The sequence below is a fragment of the Piliocolobus tephrosceles genome, chromosome 3 (genome assembly GCF_002776525.5).
Source record: "Piliocolobus tephrosceles isolate RC106 chromosome 3, ASM277652v3, whole genome shotgun sequence".
In the NCBI taxonomy this organism is placed as follows: Eukaryota; Metazoa; Chordata; class Mammalia; order Primates; family Cercopithecidae; genus Piliocolobus; species Piliocolobus tephrosceles.
The window spans coordinates 132,874,204-132,894,921 of NC_045436.1; the positions used below are offsets into that span (position 1 = coordinate 132,874,204).

Below are 20,718 nucleotides of genomic sequence, written 5' to 3' on the forward strand. Positions count from 1 at the left end.
GCCTGGCCAACATGGTGAAACCCCGTCTCTACTAAAAATACAAAAAAAAATGAGCTGGGCGTGGTGGTGGGCACCTTTAATCCCAGCTACTCAAGATGAAGATTGCAGTGAGCCAAGATTGTGCCATTGCACTCCAACCTGGGCAACAAGAGCAAAACTCCGTCTCAAAAAAAAAAAAAAAAAAATTGTTATTCATTTATTTAGAGACAAGGTCTTGCTCTGTTACCCAGGCTGGAGTTCAGTGGTGTGATCATAGCTTATCGTAACTTCCAATTCCTGGGCTCAAGCGATCTTCTTGCCTCAGACTTCTGAGTAGCTTTAACTATAGGCGTGTGCCACAAAGAACAGGGTATGTGGCCCAGGCTGGTCTCAAACTCGCAACCTCAAGTGATCCTCCCATGTTGTCCTTTCAAAGTGCTGCAATTACAGACATGAGCCACTGTGCGCAGCCAAGATTTTCTTTTTAAAAACTGAATAAAACTCATTCTATCTTTCATTGCTTATATTCCTGTAGCTTTAAGGATTGTGATTCATCATTCTAAGACTTGTTTCATTACTAAGATTTGTTTCATTTCATTCATAACATATTACTCATCAATTATTTCCATCCCTCCTAAAAGATAATATGAAAATGGAAAAATGATGGAACCACCTAGGAGAGTGATAGAATATGGAAATAAATTGTCACTATTATATTTGTTTGTTTGTTTGTTTTTAAGATTTTTACATTTCCCAAAGTATTATATCATCTTTCTAGAAGTTATATGTCTGGAGATATCATCATTGTAGGCTGCTTTCTGCTTTCATTAGAAACAGTTGAGAATTTAGAAATTTTCATTTCTGCCCATTATGGCAAAGAGGAAAAATTACAGGAAGATGTTTCACACCTCTTTGACAAACCAGCACATAAATGCAAAGAGAAAAATAAATGCACTTCAGGCTTTATTCAATAGAAATTTCATGTGAATCACTGGACCATCATTGTCCAAAAGAAATTTTGTGTGAACCACAAATGTAAGTAATAGGTATAATTTAAAATAAAAAAATAAAAATAGGTCAAGCAAATTAAGCAAAATCTCAGACTGTACTAATTCATATAATAGGTGAATTTTCTCAAACTCAGAAATCAATGTATGAAGAATTATATTTCTGAGTGAAAAAATAAATATATAGTTATTCTTATCTAGTCAGTCATTTCACAAGTGTTAATATTTTCTGTTTTCTTTTTTCTATTTATGTATGTATGTATTTATTTATTTATTTTATTTTTTATTTTTGAGACAAAGTCTCACTCTGTTGCCTAGGCTAGAGTGTAGTGGTGTGATCTCGGCTTACTGCAATCTCTGCCTCCCAGACTCAAGCAATTCTCCTGCCTCAGCCTCTTGAGTAGTTGGGACTACAGGCCGGTGCCACCATGCTCAGCTAATTTTTTTTTGTATTTTTAGTAGAGAGAGGGTTTTGCTGTGTTGGCCAGGCTGGTCTTCAAACTCCTGGCCTCAAGTGATCCGCCTGCTTCAGCCTCCCAAAATACTGAGATTACAGACATAAGCTGCTGTGCCCGGCCAGGTATGAATATTTTCTCATAAGCCTTACACCATCCTGTTTTGCTAGAGTGATGTGTTCTTTCATCTTTTTGTGTTCTTTCCACTTTTAATAAAATTATAAGCCATCAAAGGTTTCAAAAAATTCTTCAATTTTTTAAAATGAAATTGCAAGAAGAGTCAAAATATTGATAAGCTGATATGAAATTAGAGATATGTATTAGAAATCTGGAGAAGTATTAGAAATATATTTGAACTGTATGTAGAGATGTATCTGGAGAGGTATTAGAGATGTATGTGAAACCTGGAAGCAGTACAAGATGATTATGTTCCAGATTCATGCATGGATGATGAGTCAGTTGCATTCAGAGGACATTACCCATGTCATGTAGATACATTTTCAAAGCCTCAAAAAAGGGATAAAAATTTGGTTGTGATATGTTTAATTTTTAAGTGTCAGTAATTTTTTTATTATCCCTTTATTCTCGTATAAATAATTCATAAAGTGACTTGAAAACATAAAGGGTCCGTTGGACCAAGAAGGTGTAAATAGTGATGACTGTTCTGTACCCTGAGGGTTGACTCGATACTCTAGCTACTCTTTGGTCACAAGTGAGAGTTTTACATTTGCTCGGTTGTCTTTTTGAGTCAGAATCTTGCTCTGTCACCCAGGCTGGAGTGCAGTGGTGCGATCTCGGCTCACTGCAAGTTCCGCCTCCTGAGTTCACACCATTCTCCTGCCTCAGCCTCCCCAGTAGCTGAGACTACAGGTGTCCGCCACCATACCTGGCTAATTTTTTTTTGTATTTTTAGTAGAGACGGGGTTTCACCATCTTAGCCAGGATGATATCAATCTCCTGACCTCATGATCTGCCCGTGTGTACATGTGCGTATTTGTATGTTGTATATGGAGATGCATACATATATATGAGAGAGGGAAAGTGCTTCACAAATACATATATATGGTGGAGAGGGTACAGATGTGGCAGATTGTTAACAATTGATGAATCTAGGTGAAGAATGTATGGCTGTTAATCTTACTATTCTTTAAGGGGTAAGATACCTGTTTAAGTTACCTATTTTTCCAACTACTTATTCTGTTCATGAAGTTAAGCATGTTTTCTTACGTTTATTGGTTCTTTATGCTTCTTTTTAAAAAACAAAACAAAAAAAATAGTTTATTACTGGTTCACATCTTTTGTCTTATCTTTTTTTCTTACTGATATGTAGTATCTTGTTATGAACTTTGGATACTAATCTTCTGTGGTATATTTTCTCAGTCTGATTTGTCTTTTCATTTGTTTATGGGATATTTTGGTAATTAGGAAAGTTAAAAATAAAAATTAAATTAGATTTAATTAGAATGAAGCCAAATATATATATTTTTTAAAGTTTGTGCTGGGCTTGTTTTCCTTTAAGGTTTATGATAGTTTTAAAAAGTTATTTTCTACTCTATAGATATGAAGGTATTGTGTGTTTTCTTCTAAAAATTTCTGTTTTGCCTTCATATTTGGGTCTGACGCACTTGGAATTTGTTTTCGTGTGGTAAGAAAGAAATCCAGTATAACTTTTTGCCCTATTTGGGTACCTGTTGTCTCTGTACCGTTAATGGATAGTCCATTCTTTCCCTCTTTGTTTATAATGCTGCCTTTTAAGTATATATATGACTCTATTTCTGATCTTCTCTCTATCTTTGTTTTGAAAGACCCATATTATAAGGCTTGCTTATTTGTAGCTCTGCTGTCTCCGTTTTCTTCTTCAAATTACTGTAGCTATTCTTAGCCTTTTGCTCTTCCACGTAAATACTGAGATCAGTTTGTCTAGTTACATGCACACTCATATATGCATACCATATGGACATAAATCAATATAAGATATTAATAAAAATTGCATAGCATCCATAGATGTATAGATGTATTTAGAGAGAATTCAGATGTGAGGAAACTGAAATTCAAGCAAAGTGAATAATTTGCTCAAGTATGTCTGAGTCTGAGGCCCATTTCCTTTGCATACTTGTGAAGGCCAGTAATTCATGAGGCATTACCACTACAGTATAACAGTAGCAAGAATCAGAATTTGGAGAGCACCGGCACACATCTAAAATGTATAAGTGAGCTTTGTAAAACATAGATTTTTGAGCCCGGCATGTTGGCACATGCGTGCATTCCCAGCACTTTGGGAGGCTAAGGTGGGTGGATCACCTGAGGTGAGGAGTTCAAGACCAGCCTAACATGGTGAAACCCCATCTCTACTAAATACAAAAAATTAGCAACGCGTGGTGGCGCATGCCTGTAATCGCAGCTGCTTGGGAGGCTGAGGCAAGAGAATCGCTTGAATCTGGAAAGTGTGGGTTGCAGTGAGCTGAGATCATGCCATTGCACTCCAGCTCTGGCAACAAGAGCAAAACTCCATCTCAAAAATTAACACACAAAAAACATAGAAGTTTGAATTTATATGACAGATAAGGGACACAAATCACTGTAGTTCCATTTAAAATTGAATTTTTTTCTAGTACATTTTAGAAAGAAACTGTTTTACCAATGTTAAAGTTGCACTTTTGTAAGAGAATATCTGTAAAAATACTGTAGAGTGAAAAAACAGTGAGCATAAACTTGGAGGTGTGACAACATTTGATGTATGTAGTGAATAGCAAGTAAATGGAAAGAGTTAAATCATGAGAGACTCAGAAGAGATAATGCTGAACCTTGGGGACTAAATCTGGAGTTCACAAGGGAGTTGTTATAGGGAGGAATTTTTATATCTCAGGGAATTTGAGTGACATGATCAAATATGAATGTTAGAGTCTTCTGATACAAAGCAAGGGATGGATTCAAGAGGGCTGGTGCTGGAGGCAGGGGATGGAAAGAGGAATTTATGAAGATTAATTCCAGTCACAGAATTGGGAAAATTTTGAAGGAGTAAGGGAGAAAGGGTATTTAAAATGCCTCTAAAATTTGTAGCTTGTATGAATTTAACATTACCTCACTTTGTTTCCTTAGAACTGAACCTTAGTATTAAAAATACTTTGGAGGGAGAAAAACCCTTTATGTCTACTGTGGATTTGTTTATTTTAAATGTATATTGTAAAATTAATATAAATTTGAAGCAGTAGGATACCTGTGTCAGCAGTCTGTTTTGCCTCAGGTGGTGTTTTCTAGGAGTCATTCATACTACAAAAGCAGATCCTCATAATGATATTTTAGGAGTTGAATTTTCACTAGTTCATCTGCACAATAGGGAAAACTGTTGCTGTTAGTAAATGAGGTGTTGATGACCCTTGGATACAGTTGGCATCATAATTCTAAAACTTTCATCTGTAAAAAATGGGAGCAAGGCTCATAGAAGGTCAGGGTGTTGGGAGAAAACAGATACTTCACTTGATTGGTGTGGGGGCAGTGATAATTTTAAGCATTGTGATATGAGGTTGTTGCTTTTGATGATTTGGTGACCTTAAAAAGGTAGTTAGATTTAGCACAACTAATTGCCAATGTAAGGCATACTCTGGAACCCAGAGGGCTTCTATGACAGTTTTATAGGATAACAGAATCTTACCCTGTTGGCTTCAGGAAGACTATGCTAAAATGTTGGCCTTGAATCGGATTATTAAGGTGATACAACTGCAGAGAAGACTAAAGATGCAAACCTTGACAGGTCTTCTGTGTCTTAAGTCAGTGCTCTAATAGGGAGAGAGTGGATCCCTGTACTTCAGAATTTTTAATCCTACAATTCCTGCTGAAGCTTCCTGGCAAGGAGAAACATCCCATTTCTCTCTGGCAGAGGAAAGACCCCCTGCCGCCCCTCCTGTCATCATTGTTTGAAGACTGTGCAGTGATCCCATCCAAAGAAGGAGCTTTGTTCAAGGATGTTTATTTATTTTATTTTATTTGTTTTATTTTTTTGAGGCAGATACTTGCTCTGTTGCCCAGGCTGAAGTACAGTGGCCAGTCTCTGCTCACCACAGTCTCCGCTTTCCGGGTTCAAGCGATTCTCCTGCCTCAGCCTCCTGAGTAGTTGGAATTGCAGGTGTGTGCCACCACAGCCGGCTACTTTTTGTATTTTTGTATTTTCACCATGTTGGTCAGGCTGGTCTTGAACTCCTGACCTCAGGTGATCTGCCCACCTTGGCCTCCCAAAGTGCTGGGATTGCAGGCATGAGCTACCACGCCTGGTCCAGTGACATTTATTCTTAAGATCTGCCTCTACTATGACTTGTTATCCTCTGGTTAATAACTATAGTCAGGGTCTTAGCACAGCCCCATAAGAGAATTACAAGCCCTGCTCTGGAAAGAACTATCCTATATACAAAAAGAATTGCAGGACTGCGGGCTCAGTGGCTCACACCTATAATCCCAGTGCTGTGGGAAGCCAAGGCGGGAGGACCACTTGAGGCTGGGAGTTTGAGACCAGCCTGGGCAACATAGTGAGACCTTGTCTTTACAAAAAACTTTTTAAAAAAATTGGCTGGGCGTGGTGGTGTGTGCCTATAGTTCTAGTTGCTCCAGAGGCTGAGGCGGGAGGATCACTTGAGCCCAGGAGTTTGAGGGTGTAGTCAATTATGATTGCTCCATTGCACTCCATCCTGGGCAACAGAGCGAAACACTATCAAATAAAAATAAAATAAAATAAAATTGCAGGACTTGAATGATAAGCATCTGGAGAAACCAGGGAAACAGGTATGAGAATGTTTTGAAAGGAGTTGGATTAGATGGGGGGCAGAATATAAGGTTAGCTTGAGGAAAATGTATTGACATGAGGATACTCATTGATGATCTGGGATTCAGTGTCATTCCAGGGCATTGGAACTGCCTCTTATAACTTGTCGGTTGTCTTAGTCCGTTTGGCTGCTGTAACAAAGTATCTTAGTCTGACTAATTTATAAGCAACAGAAATTTATTATTTACAGTTCTAGAGACTGGGAAGTCCAAGATCAAGTTGCCAGCAGATTCCGTATCGTGGTGAAGGCTCATTCTGGTGCCTTCTTGCTGTGTCCTCACATGATGGAAAGGGAGGGCAACAAGCTCCCTCGGGCCTTTTATAAGGGGCACTAATCTCATTGATGAGGGTGGAGCCCTTATGACCTAATTACCTGCCAGAGGCCCCGTGTCTTAATACTACCATACTGGGGATTAAGTTTTAACATAAGAATTTTAGAGGGACACAAACATTTACACCATAGCACTGATACAGTTCTTTGACGTCTGGGCACAGTGAATGTCTACAGTCAGCCTTTTAAGGAAAGATGGTATCATGAGGAAAACAATAAATATTTGGGATTTTTATTTAGGGATTAATACCCTGTGGGAAAATCTTTGCTGGATCTCTTACGTCTCTTTAGCACTGATCAGATAAATTCTCCCCGTCTTCTCTCCTCTGCATTTACCCCAAATAGGCCAGTTTTCTCATGGCTCTACATAGCTTGGTAATGTCATACCTCATGTTTGCTTTATCTCCTTATCTGCCTTATTTTCTTTAACTTTCTCTTCATATCCTGACATTATACCCTCTCTTCCCTAAGTGTCAGTTTATGATTTTTGCCTCAGGTTATCCTTTTAAAGCTGAAACAGTAGCTCCCAAACTTCTGTGACCACAACTCATAGTAAGAAATAATATTTTATTATATGACCTAGTACACTCATACACACTCAAACACATTATCTGAAACAACAGTTTCAGGAAATACCCTTTACCGTATCTAGGTGTCCTGCAGTCCGACTCCCAACCCCCACCCACCATGTTTCATTTTTTAAATGCTGGTTATAACCCCTATATTTCTGTACCAAAGGGTAAAAACATTTGTAATTTTGTTAAGGGTGCTGACATAATGTTCTCTATAAAGTTTATATCAATTTATACTCCCACCAGCAATGTGTAAGAGTAATGACAAAGCCAACATTCTACTACTGCTATCCCATAATCATTAAGGAAATTGATTTTGTAATTCTGAAACTCCCCAAACAGATATCTCTAGGCCCAGTTGGTTTCACTGCAGAGTCTAATCTACACAGTCTTTTCTAGAAAACAGAAGAGAAGGGAACATTTCAAGTATTTTCCTGATAGTACAACCAAAGGCAGAACAAAAATAACAAATTAAAAACCAATATTATTTGTAAATAGAGACACAAAAATCCTTAACTAAGTATTAGCAAATAAAATTCAGCAACATAAAAAAATAATCATTTTGTTTTGTTTTGTTGTTTTTTTGAGACAGAGTTTCTCTGTCTCTGTGTCTCTGTTGCCCAGGCTGGAGTGCAGTGGCGTGATCTCGGCTCACTGTAACCTCTGCCTCCCGGGTTCAAGTGATTCTCCTGCCTCAACGTCCCAAGTAACTGGGACTACAGGCATGTGCAACCACACCCGGCTAATTTTTTGTATTTTTAGTAGAGACAGGGTTTCACCATGTTAGCCAGGATAGTCTCGATCTCCTGACCTCGTGATCCACCCACCTCAGCCTCCCAAAGTGCTGGGATTACAGGTGTGAGCCACCATGCCTGGACAATAGAATCTTATACTATAATAATCATATGGAGTTTATTCTAGGGATACATGGCAGGTTAAATATTCAAAAATCAATGTGATCCACCACATTAACAGGCTTAAGGAAAAATCATGATCTTTTCAACTGATGGTTTTTCCAAAATAATATTATCAACAGTATATTCAATTATGTGTGCTTGTGTAAAAGTGAAATGAATGACAGGAATGATACAAAGGATAGGAGGGAGGTATTAGGATTATTATGTGGTACTTGCACTACCCATAAAGTGGCTTAGTGTTACTTGAAGCAGACTTCGATTAGTTGTAAATGTATATTGTGAACTCCAGGGCAACTACCGAAAAAAGTGAAAAAACAAAAGAAAATGAAAAAGTATGCCAAGAAAGGAGAGAAAATAGAATCGTGTAAAACTACAACAGGCAGAAAAAGACTGGAAGACTAAAATAGGAATAAAGAACAGAAAGCAATCACAAATATGGTAGCTACTAATCTAACTATATCAATGATCACTTTAAATGTTCGTGATCTCAGCACACCAATTAAAAGACAGTGCCAGAGTGGATGAAAAATCCAGGCTTAACTTTCTGTTGTCTACAAAAAAACCACTTTAAATATAGATACATAGATTAAAAGAAAATGGATGGAGAAAAATACAGTATGCTAGCACTAACCAAAAGAAAGCATGAATAGCTATATTAATTTCAGACAGAGCAGCTTTCAGAGCAAGGAAGTTATCTGGAATAAAGAGGGGCATTGCATAAATAATGATAAATGGGTCAGTTCTCCAAGAAGATATAGTAGTCCTAAACATCTATGCAGCTAACAGTGGAGCACCTAAGTATGTGAGGCAAAAACAGAACTGCAAGGAGAAACAGATGAATCTGCTCTTACAATGGAGACTTTATCCCATTGTTAGAAATAGACTTTTCTAGCAGGCAGAAAATTGGTAAAGACATAGATGAGTTCAACAGTGCTGTCGAACAACTTGATGTAATTGACATCTATAGTCTACTTCATCCAACAACAGGAGAATACAAATTCTTCTCAAGCCTATGTGGAACACTCACCACAAGAGACAACATTTTGGGCCGTAAAACACCTTAACAAATTTGAAAGAATAGAAATCAGACAGTGTCTGTTCTCAGACCACAATAAAATTAAAGTAGAAATCAATAACAGAAAGAGAGCTGGAAAATCCCCAAATACTTGAAGATTAAACGACACTCTTAACACATGGATCAGAGATTTCTCAAATTTAATTTATTATTAAAAATTTTTTATTTTCATCTTTTTTTGCACACCACACTGATGTATCAAGAGAAATCTAAAAATATTTTGAACGAAATGAAAATGAAAACAACCAAATATGTGGGATGCAACAAACGCAGTGCCTAGAGGGAAATTTATAGCATGGAATACGTATATTAGAAAAGAGTAAAGATCTAAAACCAAAGTTTCTACCTCAGGAAACTACAAAAAGTAGAGCAAATTAAATCCAAAGTAAGCAGAAGAAAGGAAACAATAAAAATTAGAGCAGAGGCTGGTTGTGGTGGCTCACGCCGGTAATCCCAGCACTTTGGGAGGTAGAGGTAGGCGGATCACAAGGTCAGGAGATCAAGACCATCCTGGCTAATACAGTGAAAGCCCATCTCTACTAAAAATACAAAAAATTCAAAAATTTAGCCGGGCATGGTGGCGGGCACCTGTAATCCCAGCTTATTGGGAGGCTGAGGCAGGAGAATCACTTGAACCTGGGAGGCGGAACTTGCAGTGAGCCGAGATCATGCCACTGTACTCTAGCCTGGGCAACAGAGCAAGACTCCGTCTCAAAACAAACAAACAAAACAGCAGAACCAGTGGAGTGGAAAACAAAAAATCTTAGAGAAAATCAACAAAACCGAAAGCTGGTTCTTTGAAGAGATTAATAAAATTGATGTGCTTCCAACTAGACTAAGGAAAAAGGACACAAATTACTAATAGAAGACATGAAAGTAGAAATCATAACAGATTCCCATTTATATTAAAAATATAAAGGAATATTATGAACAACTCTGTGCCCACGAATTTGATACCCTAGATGAAATGAACCAATTCCTTGAAGGACGCAATCTGCCAAAAGTTATGCAAAAAATAAACAATCTGAATAGGTCTATATTATTAAATTGAGTCAACAATTATTTATAATCTTTTAAGATAGAAATCACCAGGCCGAGAATGGTTCATTGGTGAGTTCTAATTCTACCAAACATTTAAGGAAGAAATTATACCAATATTAACAGTCTCTTTGAGAAGACAGAAGCAGAGGGAATACTTTCTAACTCACTCTGTGAGGCCAGTATTACTTCAATACCAAAACCAGACAAAGATACTGCAAGAAAAGAAAACTGTAGACCAATTGATCTCTTATGAACATAGATGCAAAAATCCCCAACAAAATATTAGCAAATCAAATTCAACATTTATAAAATGAACTATATCCTATGATCAAGTGGGATTTATCCAAGGCATGTAAGAAATTAACTGGCTAAAGAAAACACATTAACTGGCTAAAGAAAACAAAATTGTATGATCATATCAATAGATGTTTAAAAAACATTTGACAGAACCCAGCACCCATTCTTGATTTAAAAAAAAAAAAAAAAACTCTCCATGACTGTAAAACTTGGAATAGAGAGGAACTTCTTCGACTTGAGAAAGAACATCTATCAAAAAATCTACAGCTCAGCAAAGTGGGGAAGGGATAAAAATGTTCTAAAATTAGATTGTAGTGATAGTTGCACAACTCTGTAAATATAAAATTTACATTATATATAAATGTAAATATAATTTTACATTTATAAATATATTATATATAAATATATACAAAATAAATGTAAATATAAATTTATATTTATATTATATATAATTATGTTTAAATATAATTTAATTTAAATTTATTTATATAATCATATATTGTATAAATTAAATATAAATAAATTATATAAAATATATTTATATATATTGTTCATATAAAATAAATTATATAAAATATATTTATATATTGTACATATAAAATAAATTATATAAAATATATTTATATAATTAAATTATATTAAATTATATTTATATTATATATATTTATATATGTAAATATAGATTTACATTTATGTTTACTCTGTAAATATAAAAAACACTGAATTGTAGGTTTTAAATGGGTGAGTTATACAGTGTGTGAATTGTGCCTCATAATGATAAATAATAATTTTTTAAAAAGAGATAAGGGGACATAACAGCCTAAATGCAGTAAAGAGCATCACTGAATTAGGTATTGGTATTGGGGTATGAATGGAAGATTAAAAGTATTTTATGAATGTGAGAATAAAACTATAGCTCATGTTTTACATAATGGTGAGAATCTAGAACTTAAGATTCCCAGTAAGATCAAGAACAGGATAAGGATGTCCCATTTTACCACTCCTTTTCAGCATCATACTGGAAGTTCTAACTAATGCAATAAGATAAGAAAATGGCAACAGAGCGAGACTCCGTCTCAAAAAAAAAAAAAGAAAATGAAATGTATACTGATTGGGAAAGAAGAAATAAAACTCATTTTGTTTGCAAGATGATATGATTGTTTATTTAGAAACTCCAAAAGAATTGACAAACTGGAACCAATAAACACAAGGTAGCAGGATACAAGGTTAATATGCAAAAGTAGATTATGTTCCTATATACCAGCAGTGAACAAGTGGAATTCTGAAATTAAAAACACAATACCATTACGTTAATATCTCCTGAAATAAATTCTTGGGTATAAATCTAATAAAATATATATAAAATATGTACAAAGAAAACTTCAAAACTCTGATGAAAGAAATCAAACAAGAACTAAGTAACATGTTCATGGTTAGGAAGACTGTATTAACAAGATATCAGTTCTTCGCAATTTTATTTGTAGACTGAATATAATCCTAGTCAAAATTGCAGTTTGTTGTAGATATCAACAAACTGGTTCCAATAAGTTTATATGGAGAGACAAAAGACCCAGAATAGACAACTTAAAATTGAAAGAAAAGAACAAAGTTGGAGATCCAACATTGCCTGACTTCAAGACTTAATTTACAACTACAGTCATCAAGCAGTGTGGTATTGGTGAAAGCATAGACAAATATTTTAATAGATCAGCATAGACAAATATTTTAGTAGATCAGCATAGACAAATATTTTAATAGATCAGTGGAACAGAATAGAGAGCCCAGGAATAGATCCAGATCAGTATAGTCATGTGTTACTTAATGAAAGAGATACATTCTGAGATGAGAAATACATCGTCGGATGATTTTGTCATTGTTCAAACAACATGGAGTATATTTACACGAACTTAGATGTATAGCCTGCTCTGCATCTAGGCTATATGGTGCAGCCTGTTGTTCCTAAACTGTACAGCATGTTACTGTAGTAAATACTATACGTAATTTTAATGTAACAGTAAGAGTTTGTGTATCTGAATGTAGAAAAGGAACATAAACATACAGTATAAAAGATGACGGTATACTTTATATAGAATACTTACCATGGAGATTGTTGGGCTAGAAGTTGCGTAGGGTGAGTCAATGAGTGAGCGTTGATTGAATGTGAAGGCCTAGGACATTAGTGTACACTGCTGTAGACTTTATATACACTGTACACTTAGACTACACTAAATGTATTTAAAAAGTAATTTGCACTACAATGTTATGATGGCTACAACAGCTATAAAGTCACTAGACAATAGGAATTTTTCAGCTCTCTTATAATCTTACGGGACCACTGTCATGTATATGGTCTGTCCTGAAATATTGTTATGCAATGCATTATTGCATAGTCAACTAATGGTTCACAGAGGAACAAAGACAATACAATGGAGAAAATATAGTCTTCAACAAATGGTACTGGAACAACTGTCCATGTGCAAAAAAGTGAATCTTGATGGACCTTATACCCTTCATAAAAATTAACTCAAAATGGATCATAGACCTAAATGTAAGTTGTAAAAGTATAAAACTCCTAGAAGACAACATAGGAGAAAATCTAGATGACTTTGGATTTGGCAGCGAGTTTTTATCCTCCACATCAAAGACATATTCCCTGTTAGAAAAAAATTTAATTAAAATTAAAAATTTCTGCTCTGTGAAAGGTACTTATCAAAAGAATAAAAAGACAAACCACAGACTTGAAGGTATTTGCCAAAGACATATTTGATAAAGGACTTTTATCCAAAGTACACAACGAACTCTTAAAACTTAACAGCTTTAACCAACAAACCACTTAAAAAATGGGCCAGGTATGCTGACAGATACCTTACCAAAGAAGATATACAAACAGCAAGAAGCATATGAAAAGATGTACCATATCATCTGTTACCATGGAAATGCAAATTAAAATGAGATACATACATATTTGAATGGTGAAAATCCAAAATACTGACTACACCCAGTGCTGGTGAGGATGTGGAGCAATAGGAACTCTCATTCATTGCTGGTTAGAATGCAAAATGGTACAGCCTCATTGAAAGGCAGTTTGGCAGGTTCTTACAAAACTAAACGTAGTCTTACCATATGATCTAGCAACCAAAGAATTGAAAATTTATGTACATACAAAAATCTTTATGTGGAAGTTTATAGCATCCTTTTAAATAATTGCCAAAACTTGGAAGCAACCAAAGTGTCTTTCATTATGTGAGTGGATAACCTGTGATGTATTCAGACAATGAAATATGTCATTCAGTGCCAAAAAGAAATTATCAAGCTGTGAAAAGACATGGAGGAATCTTAAATGTCTGAAATGGCTACATACTGTGTGATTCCAACTTTATGACATCCTGGAATAGGCAAAATTGTGGAGGTAATAAAAAGATGAGTGTGGTGCAGGGGTTAGTGAGGGGAGGGATGCATATGCGGAGCACAGAGGGTTTTTAGGCCAGTGAAACTATTCTGTATGATATGATAGTGGATGCATGCCATTATGTTTGTCCAAATTCATAAAATGTACAGCACTAAAAGTGAACCCTAAAGTTAACTATAAATTTTGGGTCATAAGGATGTGTCAGTGTAGGTTTGTCAATTGTAGTAAATGTGTCACTCTGGTGCTGAATGTTGAATATGGGGAAGGCTGTGCATTAATGGAGTCAGGGGTATATGGGAAATCTCTGTACTTTACCCTCAGTTTTTTATGTGAACCTAAAACAGTGGTATTAAATTAGAAAAGCTAAAGGAACCAAATTAATATTCTAAAGTCTTTTTTTGTTGATATTTAAACTACTTTTCTGATAGAAGAGTAACTAAAGTGCTTTCAATATTGTGTCAAGAAGTATTGTTGACATTTCTGTGAATTTTGTCAGTACAAGAAAATTGATAGCTGTGATTAGACTGTGTCATTAAAATCATACTAGATAAATAGGATAATGAGAGCACTTGCTTGATAGTGATGTTGTGAGGATTGAATTAATACATGTCAAGTGCTTAAAACAGGGCTTTACACATAGTAAAGTGCTTAGTAATTGTTAATTATTAGTTGACAATTGTGATGAGACTTTTTTCTCATTCTGCACATTGGACCCTTGATGGTCAGTTGATTCTTTTATCCATCCATGGCAAGGTCAACTATTGGCCCAGGGCAGTTCTTCTTTGGGCTCTTCCAAAAGTCCCCTGAAATCCTCTCTAGGAACTTTTAGCTTCCTGCTCAGAATGTCAGAATGGCTAGTATATTGCAGACAAGTGGTAAGGGTTTAAAATGGGCTCTGCCTTTAGCCCTGTGTGATTCAGGGCAAATTGCTTCACCTTTTACTTTCTTTCTTTGCCCATCTTGTCTCAGGAAATGTCCTTTCTCATTTCCTGTTTTATTCTGAGCATCCACATTGGACTTATTTTACTTCCACACAAATGTCATATTTTCACCTACGCCTGGCCATTTGAACACACTGTTCCCTTTGGAAAAAAATTTTCTTTCTCACCTCTCCCCTCTTGCTTTATTTGGCTAGATCATACACATTCTTGCATTAAATTCTCCTCCTTTAGGAGAACCTTTTTTTTTTTTTGAGACAGAGTCTTGCTCTTTCACCCAGACTGAGTGCAGTGGCGCAATCTCAGCTCACTGGAACCTCCGTCTCCCGGGTTAAAGCTATTCTCCTGCCTCAGCCCCACCAGTAGCTGGGATTATAGGTGCGTGCCACCATGCCCGGCTAATTTTTGTATTTTTAGTAGAGACGAGGTTTCACCATATTGGCCAGGCTGATCTTGAACTCCTGACCTCAAGTGATCGCCTGCCTCAGCCTCCCAAAGTGCTGGGGTTATAGGTGTGAGCCACCACACCCATCCCAGGAGAACTTTTCTAACCAATTCCCAGCAAACTGGTTTGTATCTCTATTATGCTTTCCCTTCACACCATCGTGATTTTTCAAACTTTTTGTCCCATTTACAGTTGCCCTACAGGTTGAGTTCCCAGAGGGGTTGATGAGATCTGATCTGTTTATTGACACATTCCCAATTCTTGGTACGTAGAGGAGGCTCGCAATAAATGTTCTATACGTCGATGAAACAAAAATACTAGAGATAATAATGTTACTTCAAATTTGGGTAGCATTATTTCAGCAACTGCTGTTTTTTTTACAGAATTTTTATTTGTTCCCGCAAAACTGCTGAAGCTCAGAAGCTGATTCTATCGCATTGTAAGATGCCTTTGGATAATTCTACAGTCCTCTTAAATGAGTCTTTAGAACTTGGCGAGTTTCACTAGATACCTTCAATCATCATTTTGAGCTCAAAGGTATGCTATCTTTGTTTTTTTCCCTTAATCATGATAGGTTGGGATTTGCAGTGTCCTGGTAGATGCATACGGCAAGGAATTATAAAAATACTTGGGGAATGATCTGCTACGTGGCAGCTTTTATTTATCTTTAGAGTTTTCATTCTTATGAGGAGTAAGAAGGTTATTCATTGGGAAAAGTAATTGAAATCCAGATGTAAAGTATTTTAGCAATTCCTGAAATTTCTCAAAATGAGTACTCTAAAGTAAGAATCATAACTTATCTTTTCCTGAGTTTAAAGAAGATGATTTGCAAATGACTGAAAGTCAAATAAGAATTATTTCCTGCCAGGCCTTAGGTATAAAGTATCAGTTGACTGAGGTAAAAGAAGAGCCAGACTGCGGCTCCTATTTACAAGCAGGCCTTCATTGGGGTCTGCACACCATCAAATTTATTCAGCCTAGTGCCTTCTTTGGTATAACTCACTAGCTAAGAGTAGTGTTTGCATTTGTAAATGGTTGAAAAAAAATCTCAAGAAGACTAACGTGTGACAAGTGAAAGTTATATGAAATTTAATTTTTAGTATTTATGAGTAAAGCTTTATTAGAACATTAGCCACTCTTATTTTTTAGGTTTTATGTGTGACTGCTTTTAGGCTATAGCAGCAGTTAAGTACAGTCATGCATTACGTGATCAGTGATGGACCAAATATACAACAGTGGTCCCATGAGATTATAATGGAGCTGAAAAATTCCTATTGCCTGGTGACATCATGGCCATCAGGTCATCATGGCACAACCCGTTACCTTTTCTATGTTAAGATATGTTTAGATACTCAAATACTTACCATCGTGTTACAGTTGCCTTGAGTATTCAGTACCGTTACATGCTGTGCAGGTTTGTAGCCTAGGAGCAATAAGCTATTCCATGTAGCCTAAGTGTGTTGTGGGCTATACCGTCTAGGTCTGTAAAATACAGTCTGTGATGTTGGCACAATGACAGATTGCCTGAGGATGCATTTCTCAGAATGTATCCCCATGACACATGTCTGTAGTTAAAGCAGAGACCCCAGGACTTTGGGAGGCTGAGGCGGGTGGATTACGAGGTCAGGAGATTGAGACTATCCTGGCTAACATGGTGAAAGCCCGTCTCTACTAAAAATACAAAAAATTAGCCAGGCGTGGTGGCGGGCACCTGTAGTCCCAGATACTCGGGAGGCTGAAGCAGAAGAAAGTTCAGGGATTACAGGTGTGAGCCACCTTGCCTGGCTACTGTTACTTTTAAATTAACATTTATTTCTGTTAAAAATATACTTGCAGTATTGCAATAGGTTTAAAAAATATAGCCCCCCCGTTTTTTTTCAAACTGCTTTTACATATACTTTGTTTACAAGATGGTACTGTTATTGAAAAGAATTTTTTTTGTTGGGTGGTATATCATTATGTGATCACAAGTATAAATATTCTTTGTTCCGTGATTTTTTTTTTCTTTTTCTTTTGGGTGGAGGGAGGACGGGGACAGAGTCTTGCTCTGGCACCCAGGCTGGATTGCAGTGGTATTGTCTCGGCTCACTGCAACCTCTGCCTCCTGGGTTCAAGCAATTCTCCTGCCTCCACCTTCCAGGTAGCTGGGACTACAGGTGTGTGCCATCATACCCAGCTAATTTTTGTATTTTTAGTACAGACAGGGTTTTACTATGTTGACCAGGCTGGTCTCGAACTCCTGACCTCATGATCCGCCCGCCTCGGCTTCCCAAAGTGCTGGGATTATTACAGGCGTGAGCCACTGCACCTGGCCTGTTCTGCAATTCTTTGCTGGATTTAATTGTTTTATAAAATGGGTTTAATTATTTTATAGTAATATGGTGATGAAATGAAATACAACTTTGCAAATGTAAAAAATGCAATGCAAAGATGAGTTCTTTCTGTTACCAGTATTTTTCCTGATTATCTCAGTTATTTTAATTGTAGGGTCATAGTTAAATACCAATAAGTATAATTTAGAATTTAAAAAATTCTTGAATAACATTTACTAAGTTTTTATTGATCCTGTACTTTAATATATTCAGTTCAGATTCATTAAAAATTGATTTTGTTCTCAACTCCATAAAAATGCTTTGTTTAAAAGTGGGTCTGGTTTTGCTACCATATATTTATTATATTTTGAAGGAAATTCAAGAATAAGGGTCTGTTACATGTGCTTCTTAGAATTGTATTAATAATTACAGACATTTTTGAGTGTTTACTTTGTTCGAGTCATTATATTCCAAACACTTTACATTTAATATTTATTTCATTCTTATAACACCCTTATTGTGATACATTGCCTTGATTTGCTGAATGTTTTCAATTCCAGCTAAAACTAAACTTAGATGTGAAGCCTCAAGTTGTGTGTTTTTTTGGTTGATGTTATTTTTTAACCTCTTTTTGCCAAATAGAAGCTGTGGAAACTAGTGATCTGGAATGTAATAAAGAAAAATTGATCATTTATAATTACACTTAAGAAGTACCTATAGTGTTAGAATTTTCTAGTTTGTGAATATTGGATAACTGTAGCTTCAAGCTAGACTTTCTGTTGACCTCTGTTATGGGAAGGATCCACATACCAAGACAATTCCTCAGTAAATTGTGTTAAGAAAGAACGTGAACATGACTTAGTACCCACAAAGAGGCAGGCAGATGTAGAACTTACTAGACTTTTTAATTTCATAGACAAATAAAATAACAAAAAAATTAAATTTAAAAAATCAAGGGACTGACATGGTATCACTAACTTTTTTTTACTCTTTCATCAAATTATAACACACATATTATAAAGTGCATAAATCCTGAGTGTCATTTTGATGAAGTTTTATGAAGTCAACACCCGTTTAACCAATATCAAGAATAAGATATAGGACATTTTCATCAACCAAGGAGCCTCCTTCATGCCCCTTAACAGTTATTACACACTCCCGAAGGTAACTATTATGTGACTCATTCAGTATTCATTAGTATTGTCTGTTTTTGAATTCTGTGCCTAGCCTTTTAAAATCTTGTTTATGACTCATCCATGTTGATGCATGTATCAGTGGTTCATCTTTTCTTTTGTTGCTGTGAAGTACTTCATTGTATGGATATGTCAGTATTTATTCTACTGTGATGAACATTTGGGGTATTTCTAGGATTGGCTATTATGAAGAATACTTCTGTGAACATTCTTGAGCGTGTCTTTTGGTCCACATGTGTACACGTTTCTGTTGAGTAAACACCTAAGAGTGAAATTGCTGAGTCTTAAGGTATTTGGATATTTAACTTTAGGAGATTATCCTAGTTTTCCAAAAGTAGTTAAATTAATTTACATTCCTATTAGCAGTGTACAAAGAGTTCTCATTGTTCCACATCCTCACCAACACTTGAAATTATTAGTGTTTTTAATTTTAGCTCTTATGGAGCATGTGTAGTAAAGGTCTATTGTAGTTTTAATTCATAATTCCCTGATCATTTAAAGGCTTAGAATATTTTCAGATGCCTGTGGACCATTTGAATATCCTCTTTTGGGATATGACTGTTTATGTGTTTTGCTGATTTTTCTGTTGAGTTGGTTGTCTTGATTACCCCAGAAATAGATAATTTCAGTTGTTCAGTTGTATTGAAGATATCTTTCCTAGACTTTGACTTGCTTCTTCACTCTTATTTAATCTTGATTAAGATAATTTCTTAATTTTAATGAAGTCCATTTTATCAAATTTTTTTATGGTTAGTGCTTTTTATGTTTCATTTAAGAAATCTTTGTGGCCAGGCTCAGTGGCTCATGCCTGTAATCCCAGCACTTTGGGAGGCCAAGGCAGGCAGATCACGAGGTCAGGAGATCGTGACAATCCTGGCTAACATGGTGAAACCCTGTCTCTACTAAAAATACAAATAAATAGCCAGGTGTGGTGGTGGGGGCCTGTAGTTCCAGCTACTCGGGAGGCTGAGGCAGGAGAATGGTGTGAACCCGGGAGGCGGAGCTGGCAGTGGGCCGAGACCATGCCACTGCACTCTAGCCTGGGTGACAGAGCGAGACTCCATCTCAAAAAAAAAAAAAAAACAAAGGGAAATTTTTGCCTACCCTAAAGCCAAGAAGATGTTATCTATGTTTTCTTTTATAAACTTGACTGTTAAAACTATTGCATTTAGGTTTATGTATGATATATGTAAGCCTCATAGTTCGTTTTATTTTCTGTGTGAAAGTCCAGTTGTTCCAGTAGTATTTATTGAAAATATCATCCTTTCTCTATTGTAATGCAGTAATACTTTTGTTGTAATTCAAGGGACTGTTTGTTCATGGATTTATTTTTGGACTCTATTCTGTTGGTCTCTCTGTTGTGCCATTGCCATACTCTTTTAATTACTGTAGCTTTATAATAAGTCATGATATCTGATAGTTTAAATGCTCTAATTTGTTCTTCAGAATTACTTTGGCTTTCGTGGTCCTTTGAATTTCAATAAAAATTCTGCACTCAGCTTATAAGCAGTCCTCCCCACCACCCACCACAGACTGATTGGATTTTGTCTAGCTTAGTGTAGAATTTATAAATCAATTTGGAGCTATTGGATGTTTTTCAATGTTGAGACTTCCAGTCAATTGAGAGGTTGTATGCCTTCTTATATTTAGACTTTTATAGTTTCTCTCAGGGTGTTTTGTTATTTTGCATGTAAAGAAAGGTCTTATCTGTCTTTTGTTGACTTCTTAAAGTATGATAATGATATTGTAGTTATGTTTTATAAAGCTCTTGTAATTTATACAAATATACTGGACTATTTACAGATGGAATGATACAGTACTTGGGATTTGCTTCAAATAATCCATAAGAATGGAGAGGAAGGGAAGGAGCAAAATAGATGAAACAAGATTGATTAGCCATGAGTTGATAATTGTGGGAACTGGGTGTTGGATAT

At 36.0% G+C, this 20,718-nt stretch overlaps 1 protein-coding gene across 2 annotated transcripts in view; it reads left to right on the forward strand.

Annotated features, from left to right (window-relative positions):
* Positions 1-20,718, forward strand: part of CLOCK (clock circadian regulator) — a 118,152-nt gene that overhangs the window by 21,374 nt on the left and 76,060 nt on the right. Inside the window, exons 2-3 of one of the 2 annotated variants that reach the window (XM_023192203.2) lie at positions 15,663-15,816; positions 18,614-18,755. The gene's annotated coding sequence lies outside the window, so the exon portion shown is untranslated. The remainder of the gene's footprint in view (positions 1-15,662; positions 15,817-18,613; positions 18,756-20,718) is intronic. The other variant, XM_023192202.2, reaches the window with a different exon arrangement.